This window comes from Syzygium oleosum, unplaced genomic scaffold, assembly GCF_021117445.2.
Source record: "Syzygium oleosum isolate NSW1041296 unplaced genomic scaffold, Sole_v2.1 Sole_v2.28, whole genome shotgun sequence".
NCBI lineage: Eukaryota > Viridiplantae > Streptophyta > Magnoliopsida > Myrtales > Myrtaceae > Syzygium > Syzygium oleosum.
Genome location: NW_026607512.1, coordinates 3,809,129 through 3,819,800, shown reverse-complemented (window position 1 = coordinate 3,819,800; position 10,672 = coordinate 3,809,129). Strand labels below are relative to the sequence as shown.

The window sequence follows — 10,672 nt, the reverse complement described above, 5'->3', positions numbered from 1 at the left end:
ATATATACAGAAGCATATGGCCGAAGACAGACGAGGCTGGTGCCAAAATAATTATTTTGTTTTGACAATCATCTTTTAATAGATGACCCATCTCCAAAAACTATCGCACATAATTTTGTATTGCCACTATATCACGGGAATATTATCATGAAAGTCAAAAGATTTGAATGAAACCCGAGAGCAGAATTTTCACGTGTTTTTCTCTTTTTTACTATCGAAATTACCATGATTGAACTAAAACCATTCAAACAAGCAACAAGGTGTATCTTAGTATCTAAGTTTCGACCGTGTTTGAATGTTATGGTCATGACTAATATCTCATGCAAAACTAATTTCAAGTCCTTGGCGTGATCCAGAAGGTGTGTCCCATCTCTGTCAGAACTCGTCCACGCCAAATTATTTTGTCGATGATGATAAAAAAGGTGGATTCGTACTAGAGTGGCTCTCAGCTTCTGGAGACTTGTGAAACCTCCATACTTTTTTTTCATTCACAAGAAGTTGTGAATTGTCCATTTCGTTAGGCATGGTCTCACATCCAATAACATAGACCTTCTCGAATAATTGGTAAATAAGACCCGTCCCTGAATGATCACTACCTTTAATGATTACTTGAATTATTTTGTTTAGACTACCTGAACTTGATTGGGATCAGATTATTTAAAATGTTGTCAGATCATGATCTTTTTCAATAGATATGGTTCAAAGATGGCTGAGAGAAGGGAGTAATTGTCAAACTAAGAGGACTGAGACAAAGGTAACTCTGAACAAGCATTAAGGATGGTAAAGGAGTGGGAATGGACCGAATCACATATATAATAGAGATAGTATCGTTAAGCATTGTGAGCGGACACCAACACCGATGTTAGTCTTTTAAGTAGGAAATCTGCGATATCTCAAGTCTCAAATTAGGTAGGAGAGGACTACTTAAATGTTTTAGAATTACATATGATTGGTTTCAAGGTGAGTCGGTTTTCAGTGTAAGTTTTAGAACCAGAGGTTCATGAACCGGAAGGTTTCGGTCCAGTTCTTGGGTCAAGAACTGGTCCACTTTATAGTTTTGGTAAAAAAGAAAACCAAATTCTTATAATAAAGATAAAAGTTGTACCATTTCACTATAAAATTTTAATTTGGTCAAATGGTTATGTTATTGTTTCTCATGTGGAAGACCAAGTGTTATTCTAAATGACGCAAAAGTATCTTCTTCTTTTTTAGAAAAGCATAGACACTCTAAAACCGTTTCTTCCTTAACCAGGCCTTGAACCGTCCGGTCCAAGGATGGCTCAGTTCGATTTCCAAATTGAACCGATCCTGGTACTCACCTTTTTTAACTGGATGGAATCTCTTTGTTTGATCACCACGGACGAAGGGGTGGTTGTTGTAGCGCTAACGCACTTCGTTTTTCTTGTCTTTTTCATCCAAAGTCTGGAGTCCACGGAGATGGTCTCCACATGCCAAAAAGGCAACGCCATTACGCAAAAAGACTTTGACATGTAAACCCGGATTAAGTGATGCCCGGTGAGACTGTGAGCACAGAAAGAAAAGCTTTAGAGGGATGAGGCAAAATCTTCATAAGAAGTCGTCGCCAGATGTCCTCATCTATAGACCTCGTTATCGATTCAAAGTTTAAGTCTTCACGTTGTAAGACTATAATTTAAGGAAGGTCCCCTCCAAAAAAGGGAAAAGAAGAAGAAGATGGAAGAGCCTCGATATTTGATTAAGTGGTCAAACACGTGGTAAGCACGGAGCAGATGTCACGTCCGTGTTACGGAGTCTCTTACTCAAAATAACTTTCGGGGCCAAGGTTGCGTTAATGTAAAGTATTACTCAATGCGTGGTCGATAAAACAGTTTACAGAGATCGCACACCTTGGTGGCCTGTAGTGCCCCCAACCCCTATGTCCGAAAATTCTCTAATAACAGGTAAGAAATTCAAAAAAAAGAAAAATTTTCTCGTTTGACTAACTTTGAATTCTCGATCCACCACTAGTTTACTACTATTTGAAGAAATAAGCTGGACCAGAACGTTCCGAGACGATATGTTACTCGAAAGGAAGATAAACTTTGAGAAGTTGTTAAACAGAGTAAAATATGTATTAAACTGAAACTGAACCACTAAAAACGGTGGACTCCGTATAGATTCCATCGTATCTAACAGCTCATACTTAATTTAGTACATATGTCCGAATTCCCAGAATAATTCCTCGGGACTTTTAGATTATTCCAGTGCTGTCTAAACTCTAAACAAGGTTTGAGCGACATATTGTCAGTACAAGCTTCCAGGCAGCTTCCCTGTGCTCGTCTCTTTTGTTGTTGATTTAAAAGCGAACAACTCCAGTTGTTTCAGATCTGAGCATTAATTAAATCGAGCAAAGTATAGCCTTTGACTTCTATCAGGAATGGTTCAAAGTCAAAACCACTCATTTGAAAATTCTGAGATAGATCTTGTAATGACCTGGGTTCCACTCGCAAGATATTGTCCGCTTTGAACACTAAGTCCTCACGGTTTTGTTCCTCCGAGGGCAGCCCATACTACCCCCAGAAAAGACCTCTTGCAAGTTAAGGCTTCCCAAGCCTTTATAAGTTGCCCAGGACTCCCCCCTCAAGCGATGTGGGACAGGAGAGACGTGCCCCCTTCGCCATCCTAGAAGCCTGCCAGGAGCCGCTCCTTGTCCAGGTCCTTGGACCTCGGCGACCACTCCCCGCCCTTATCGGACCGGGTTGTCACAGATCTCAGTCGGCGAAGGCTTTTTTCTAAGAAAATGAGGGCAACGTTCCCATTTTTTAGGCATCACCTGCCTAGAAGGTTCAGCTGAAACTTTTGTGTATATATAGCATGTAGTTCAACCAAACCATCATCACACTTTTGAAAATTTCACATGAATTTGTCTTTGAAGTCCCAGTAGTGCACACAAATTCCTCCCCCAGTGTGCCTCCTGCTGCATTCCCTGAATTGATCAAACAGCTTCGTTCCATCATGTCTTTAATTTCGCAATCCGTTCACATTGTGTTCATTCCGCTCCTGGCACAAGGTCACATGATTCCTATGGTGGACATGGCGCGGATTTTCACTTTACGGGGAGCAGTTGCTACTATATACACAACCCCTGTCAATGTCCACAGGTTCAGAACAACCATCGATCGATCCGGCAAACTCGGAATGGTGATCCGGCTCGTAGAAATCCCTTTCCCGTGTGAAGAAGTGGGGCTCCCTATCGGGTACGAGAATCTTGATATCCTCCCGTCACCAGAGCTATTGACCAAGTTCTGTAATGCGCTGGGAAAATTGCAAGAACCGATTGAGAAGCACGTTCGAGAACAAACTCCTGCTCCTAGCTGCATAATATCGGACAAATACATATTTTGGTCATCCGAAACCGCTCAAAGATTTGGAGTTCCAAGATTTGTTTTTCATGCAATGTGTTGCTTCTCCGTGTTGAGCGCACATAACTTGAAGCAATTCAATTGCTGAGACTCGATTACTTCCGACATGGAACCATTGGAAGTGCCGGGGATGCCAAAGGAGTTCAAGCTCACAAAAGCACAGCTTCCGGGAAATTCCGTGTGCTGACAGGATTTTGAGGTCTTCCGTGGGAAGATACAGGAGGCTGAAATGGCAGCTCAAGGGGTCGTGGTCAATAGCTTTGATGAGCTGGAGCACGGATGCATCGAGGCATACCAAAAGGCGATTGGGAAAAGAATTTGGAGCATCGGACCGGTTCTTTGTGCAACAAAGATGAGTCGGACATGTTTCAGTGAGGAAACAAAGCCTCCGGCGATTCAGAACAGTTGATGGAGCTAGGGAGGGGCTTAGGAGCATCACAACAGCCTTTTGTTTGGGTGATCAAAAGGGAAGAGGGAGATTCGGAACTAGAGAACTGGTTAATGGAGGAAAGATTTGAGGAAAGGATAAAAGGAAGAGGAATTGTGATAAGAGGGTGGGCTCCTCACGTCGCCATGCTATCTCACCGAGCAATCGGAGGATTCTTAACGCACTGCGGTTGGAACTCGACCTTAGAAGGCGTGTGCTCGGCGCTGCAGATGATAACTTGGCCTCTATTCTCTGAGCAGTTCGTGAATGAGGTGCTCGTGGTGGACATACTGAAGATTGGAGATCGAGTGGGCGTGAAGGTGCCGGTGAGAAGGGGGGAGGAAAGGAAGTTTGGTATCTTGGTGGACGAAGATGAGATCGTGAGGGCTATTAATGCGCTGGTGTCTGAGGATTAAAAAGAGAAGAGAGAAGGAAGAGAGCGGCTGAACTTGGGGAGAAGGCAAGACAAGCAATGCAGGAGGGAGGGTCTTCTCACTCCAATGTGTCGCGAGTGTTGCAGTATATTATGGCAGGACCAACCCAGGAAGCTGTTTGAGGCATCATAAAGTTCATGTGATTAAGTAGATATGAATCGTGGATTGAATAAGAAGTGCATTCAACTGAGTGCGCGGAATACTATCTGTTGTGCTTCTTTCACACTTGACTGTTCCGTATCCATTTAGCCATTGTGCGTCAAGCCGCACGAAACATATATTGCAAATGACTCGACTTTTTTCACGTCCACATCGATGAGCGGGCATAAAAATTTGATGATTGTCATTTCGGTCTAACTTCGATATAGAGTTTTCTAAATATAGTATGCTCTTGACCTTCTAATTTTGTCAGAGATCTCAACAAGAGGGAAACTTCACAACGTGTTCGAAATTTTCATTGACTCTTATTTCAGATATCATGGTCCAGCATAACCTAAGAAGAACAACAAAACTATGTTGCAGTGACAACTAAGTTGAAATGGAAAAGGATGATAAACGAATATCTCCTTAAGATATATAGATCGAATAACGGTGAGGGACTAATTTGCCCTATGCTCCTTCAAGTTTCCTTGAAACCAAGAATCCAACTGAACAACAGCATCTCATCCCTTCCTCAATAACTGTACCCCCGATAACTGTTATCATAAGATTTTGAAAAGAAAAAAATTAATCGCTCTGCGCGGTGCAATATTAAGAACGACAAGATCCAATTCATGTGACAATTGTGGTGAACAAAAAATGGCCAGTTAGTCATGGGATTGATCCATATGGCTGGACAAAAAGAATGCGTAATGCGGAGTGGGCGACCCGAAAAGACTTCTTATGCATAAATAACGTCTCTCCCATATGATGGATCTTTAATATTTCCTGACCTTGGAGGACACCACACCACTACCACCTTACTTTAAGAAATCAAATTATTAGCTCTTTTATGCTGGGAGTATTGCTATTGCGAACAGGAGCATCACATTACATCTCATATATCAAGCAGCAAATGCAAGCGGTCGGGCTGATGGGAGATAATTTGAAGGTGAAGATATTCTCAACTCAAGACACACAAGGAAGAGGAGATCAATAGACTTCTACTTTGATTTCTTTCACCTTAGCTCCCATTGTCAACGTAATTACAACACATACCTTTATATAGACTAGTTACATGACTATTGAACAAACTCTTAAATGACTCATAAATAAGACCAACATTCTAATGAGATAGACTCCTGGGAACTCTCAAAACATTAACTAGATATCGAGACATGAAGAGACACTTGAAAAGCAACAATATAATAAAGACTCATGCACCGAACAATCATCGACATTATCGACGTCGAGGTAATCGCTCGACAACTTCAACCTCGACTCAACAACTCATCGATAGTCTCGACATTCATGAATTTGGTTTAATTTCTAACACTCCCCCTTAAACCAAATTCTCTTCCATCGATCATTCCAAGTAGGCTCTTCAACTTCCGAAATGCATCGACCTTGAGAGGTTTTGTAAAAATATCGACTACTTGGTCTCCGGTCTTCACATGAAAAATTTCGATCTCTTTCTCTTTTACTTGCTCTTGAATGAAGTGATATCGAACATCGATATGTTTGCTTCATTAATGAAAAACTGGATTTTTCGCCAAAGCAATCGCAGAAACATTATTGACAAAAATCTCTGTTAATTTCACTTGCTCCATATGAATCTCTTTGAGTAGCCTTCTCAACCATATCGCATGACAAACACATGAGGACGCTGCTACATATTCAGCTTCACACGTTGATAGAGTAATACTGGTTGCTTCTTTGATGACCACGTAAAAGCAGTGTCACAGAAGAAAAATACAAAGCCTGTAGTGCTTTTCCAATCATCGATATCTCCACCATAATCACTGTCTGAGTAAGCTCAAAGCTGAAATGATTTAGACTGAGTGTAGTGTAAGCCATGATCAATAGTACCTTTGATGTAGCGAAGTATGCTCTTTGCAGCTTTAAGATGAGTCGACTTTGGTTTCTCCATGTATCGACTTACGATTCCTGCACTATACATGATATCCGGTCTCGTACATATCAAGTATTTCAAGCTTCCAATCAAGCTTCTATAATATGTTGGATCCACATCTACACCTTCATCAAACTTTGAAAGCTTGGTTCCACACTCCATCGGTGTATTGATCGGCGCACAATTTTTCATGTTGAATTTTTCAAGGATATTTTTTGCATATCCTTTTTGGGAAATAAAAATCCCTCCTGCACTTTGCTTCACTTCGATGCCAAGAAAATAATTCATGAAACCATTATCCGTCATCTCAAATTCCTTCACCATCGACGCCTTAAATGCATCGATCATTATTGGATTATTTCCTGTAAAAACAAGATCATCGACATATAAACATGTCAATAAAACATCACCTTTTTCATGCTTCAAATAAAGTGCATGTTCGTATGGACATTGAGAGAAACCATTTGTCTTGAAATACGCATCAATTCTAGAATTCCACGCTCTCGGTGGTTGTTTAAGCCCATATAGAGCTTTCTTCAACCTCAACACTTTGTCTTCATGACCTTTCACAATAAACCCCTCGGGTTGGTCGACATATGTAACAGTCTGAAGTTTCGATCATTTTCCCGGAATTTAAGAAATGAATTTGATCAATACACTATAGTGAGATCTCACCTGGAACAGCGCATTCACGGGATACTAACCTTAGGGGTAGGGCTATTATGGGATTGAGTTCGCACGACCAAAAAACTCGACCTGGGTCCGATCTTCGACCATATGGATTGACGAGGGAATGTTTTGAGCCAACCGAGACCGGTCTATTTGATTGATCGTGTCCGAAGGGAACTAGCGACAGACCCTCGCAATTATATGACAACCGAGGTCGTCCCGGGTAGAGTAAACTTAAACGTGATTTGACTTGGTGTCGGTCACGGGTCGAGAGCGCGTAATCCCAATGAGCCACCCGTTAGCCAGAGATAAGCTAAAGTCGTGATTGTTCGATTTTAGCCATTTCTTGGAATTCGGGCCCGGGAATCGAGAATTTTGAAAGTGACAATTTTGAGCGGCCGATGACGTTTTTGGCTTGGCCAACCTTGGGGCCACCCATTTCTGCAAAAAAAATGGATTTCGGTTCGGGACCGGAAAAATTACGATTTTGCCCCTCTGGTCACCGATGTCGATTTTGAGGCCGTATGAGATTATTTTTCGAGGTCGATGTCATTTTAGGGTGGCCACGCATATTTGGAGTGGTTACGATAAAAATTTGGAATTTTGGCCCGGGAAAGGAAAAATTATTATTTTATTCCTCCGGATTCGCAATCGATTTTCGAGGGCTTAGGAGGCTATTTTTACGAATCCGACACCATTTCTGAGTGGCCACACACATTTGGGGTTGTTATGGGCGAAAAATGGAATTACGACCCGGGACCGGAAAAATGACCATTTTGCCCCTAGGCCAAATTTGGTTCCGACTTTTGGGGATAATTAAGGAATTAATTGATTTGGATTTATCTCAATTATTGGGGCTAAAGACCTTTTTGCCCCTCAATTATTTGGATAAGACCAACGAGGGCCGTTGGATCAAGGGCAAAATGGGAAGATCGCGTAGGATCGCGACACGTGGCGCCCACTAGCCATCATATTTGACCAGCTTGGACAATTTCTCTCTCTCCTCCCCCTCATTCAGCCAACTCTCCCGATCACTCTCCCTCTCTCTCCCGCGTTCTTCTCCTCCTTAGCTGTTCGGACACCATCACCGCCAGAGCTGCTGCTGCTGTTTCGCCCGTTTCAGCCACCCATCCAGCTAGTTTGTCCCGCCTTTTTAGGGTAAGTGACTTCCCCAAACGTTACGTAGGACCTCGGGGTATTGTTAGACATGTTTAGGGCTCGGTTTGGGTAGTTTAAATGGCTGTTTTGGGGCTGACATAAGGGCTGTGATTTTCTGTTCGGCGCGTAGATTGGATAATTTGATTCGGCAATTAATTGCGTGAAATTGCCGTGTAATGCCGTGATCGTTGTGGTATGGTAGTTTGAACCTTGTGGAATGAATTTTGAGGGCTGGAGTTCGGTGGGTATCAACAAGGACTCGGATCCTTGAAGTTTGGGTGAATCTCGAAATTGTGTTTTCTGTACCCTCCCGGTTTACTATTTTTGTAGAGATTTTTGGAGGCCGAATCAGGGGTGATGTCCTTCACGAAAGTTTTTCCTCACATCTTGAAGTATAACATATTTTAAATTTGAAATTTTTTGAGACCATTTGGGTCGCACGAAGACCCATTCTCAGACCGTATCAAAACCGCCCGGAACACTGTTTATCCAGACCTTCTTGTCTTGACGAATTTTTATAAAATTTTCCAGATCTATTTTCAACAAAATTCCTTCATGAAAGTTGTTGGTGACTCTCTTTTCTATAACATATAAAAATTTCAAAGCTTTTCAAGGTGATTTGGGTGTTGAAATAAATGTATTTTGAGGACAAAATAGTCTGTTAGAGCGAACTGATTTTGGTCTGATTTCGAGGGACAAAAAGGCATGGTTGTAGATTGAACCGAATTTCGTGTTCTTCATAAGAAATGTTGATCAAGATGTGTTATGATATATCCAAATTTTAGAATTTTCGGAGTTCGTTTACTATTTATTTTGATGGGATTTCGGTCACTGTATAAACTGCCCAGATTTACCCTGATGCTATGGATGTTTATTTTTATGAGCGAGAAATTGTGTATGACCGCGTGCCAAGCATGTGTGGCCGTGTGACGTGATTGTGTGATGGTAATGTGTGTTGGCGTAAGGCATGTGTGGTGTGGGATTGTGTATGGCCGTGTGTATGTGTGGCCGTGTGGTACGTGTGGAATGTGTGGAACGAAGGTACGGAAAGGTAGGATTGGTTGGAAAAGGGGATCCGTCCTGAGGCGTGTACGTTTACGCGGGACGATGCCGTCCCTGACGAGGTGACGATGCCCGGCCCGATGGGGTGTCGATGCCTGACGAGGTCAGAAGACCGTTGGCCTGATGCGTTTTACGCGGGCACGGTAATTAAGGAAAGGGAGAGGTAGGATTCCTTCCTGAGGCGTGTTCGTTTACGCGGGACGATGCCGTCCCTGACGAGGTGACGATGCCCGGCCCGACAGGGTGACGATGCCTGACGAGGTCAGAAGGCCGTTGGCCTGATGCGTTTTACGCGGGCGCGGTAGTGGTGGAAGAGTTGAGATCGAGCAGGAATTGGCTTGAGGTGCGAGATTTGGGAAAGTGATGCGTGGTGTGGGTCAGTGTGCGAGTGTGTTTGTATCGATTGCTATGGTGCTCGATTATGGGGTAAAATACTGCTAGGCACGGTATGGGACGTGTCCAAGTAGGTTTTGCTTTATAATCAAGGCACATGCGTGGCTGTGATTCATCGCTGTGGTGTATTGGCTGTGTTATTGTCTAACGTGCAGGAACATGCATGATGGATTCCAGGTAGGGTCGTGTGTGGTTGTTAGTTTGATTGATTATATGTGTTCTGCGTGTTTTCGTCTGGCGGTACGTGAGTGCCTATATGGGGTTTGGGGTTGTACACTTATTGAGATTCATCTCATAGTTGTATAATCCATAATTTCAGACCCCCAGCCGTAAACCCAGGGAACCGCCTCCTCTTTTTGAAGTGCGAAGAGTCGCTCTTGGTGCCCAGTGGAACTGCAAGTGAGTTTCCGGAGACTCAAGCCCAAAGAATCATGAGTAGAATGGAAATGAGGATGACCAGTAGGCTTTCCCTAGGGTATTTTAGGGGTTTTTTAACTTGGGTTATCCGATAGTGAAGTTAAGATAACCAAACCCCTGATATTTTGTTATGACGGTGATTTCGGATGCTAGTTTGCTGCATATGTTTGTAATATAATGTTAGTTTTTGTGGTGCAGTAATATTGTATGAAATGCTGTTGTTATTGTTTGTCTGTTCTGTTGTTCTACCCCGTTGTCGTCATCTTTCTGTCTGGGGTTTTGTTTTATATATATCCGCTTCCGCATGTGGCTCTGATGTTTGGGTTGGGTCGGCGACGTTCCTGAGACGTCGCAATATTTCGACCGAAGCGGGATGTCGCGAGCTCGATGGGGGTTCGGGGCGTGACAACATAAATTTCTTCATCAATGATGCCATTTAAAAATGCCGATTTGACATCCATTTGATAGATTTGCCAATGATTTTGAGCTGCAATAGAAATTATTAATTTAATCATTTCCATACGAATAACAGGGGCAAAAACCTCATCATAGTCGATTCCGGCTTTTTGCTTGTATCCCTTCGCAACTAACCTGGCCTTATACCTTATCACTTCTCCTTTCTCGTTTTTCTTGACTTTATACACCCATTTCACACCAATCGATTTCTTGTCCTTTGGAAGAA

General features: G+C 42.6%; 1 long non-coding RNA gene and 1 pseudogene across 1 annotated transcript; both read left to right on the top strand.

Annotated features, from left to right (window-relative positions):
- The first annotated feature begins 2,973 nt into the window (after window positions 1-2,973).
- On the top strand, window positions 2,974-4,398 carry LOC130134631 (UDP-glycosyltransferase 73D1-like; annotated as a pseudogene).
- Window positions 4,399-8,912: 4,514 nt separating this feature from the next.
- LOC130135181 (uncharacterized) lies at window positions 8,913-10,210 on the top strand. Its single transcript, XR_008814659.1, has 2 exons — window positions 8,913-9,523; window positions 9,893-10,210. It is a non-coding gene; the product is annotated as an uncharacterized LOC130135181 (long non-coding RNA).
- The last annotated feature ends 462 nt before the right edge of the window (window positions 10,211-10,672 follow it).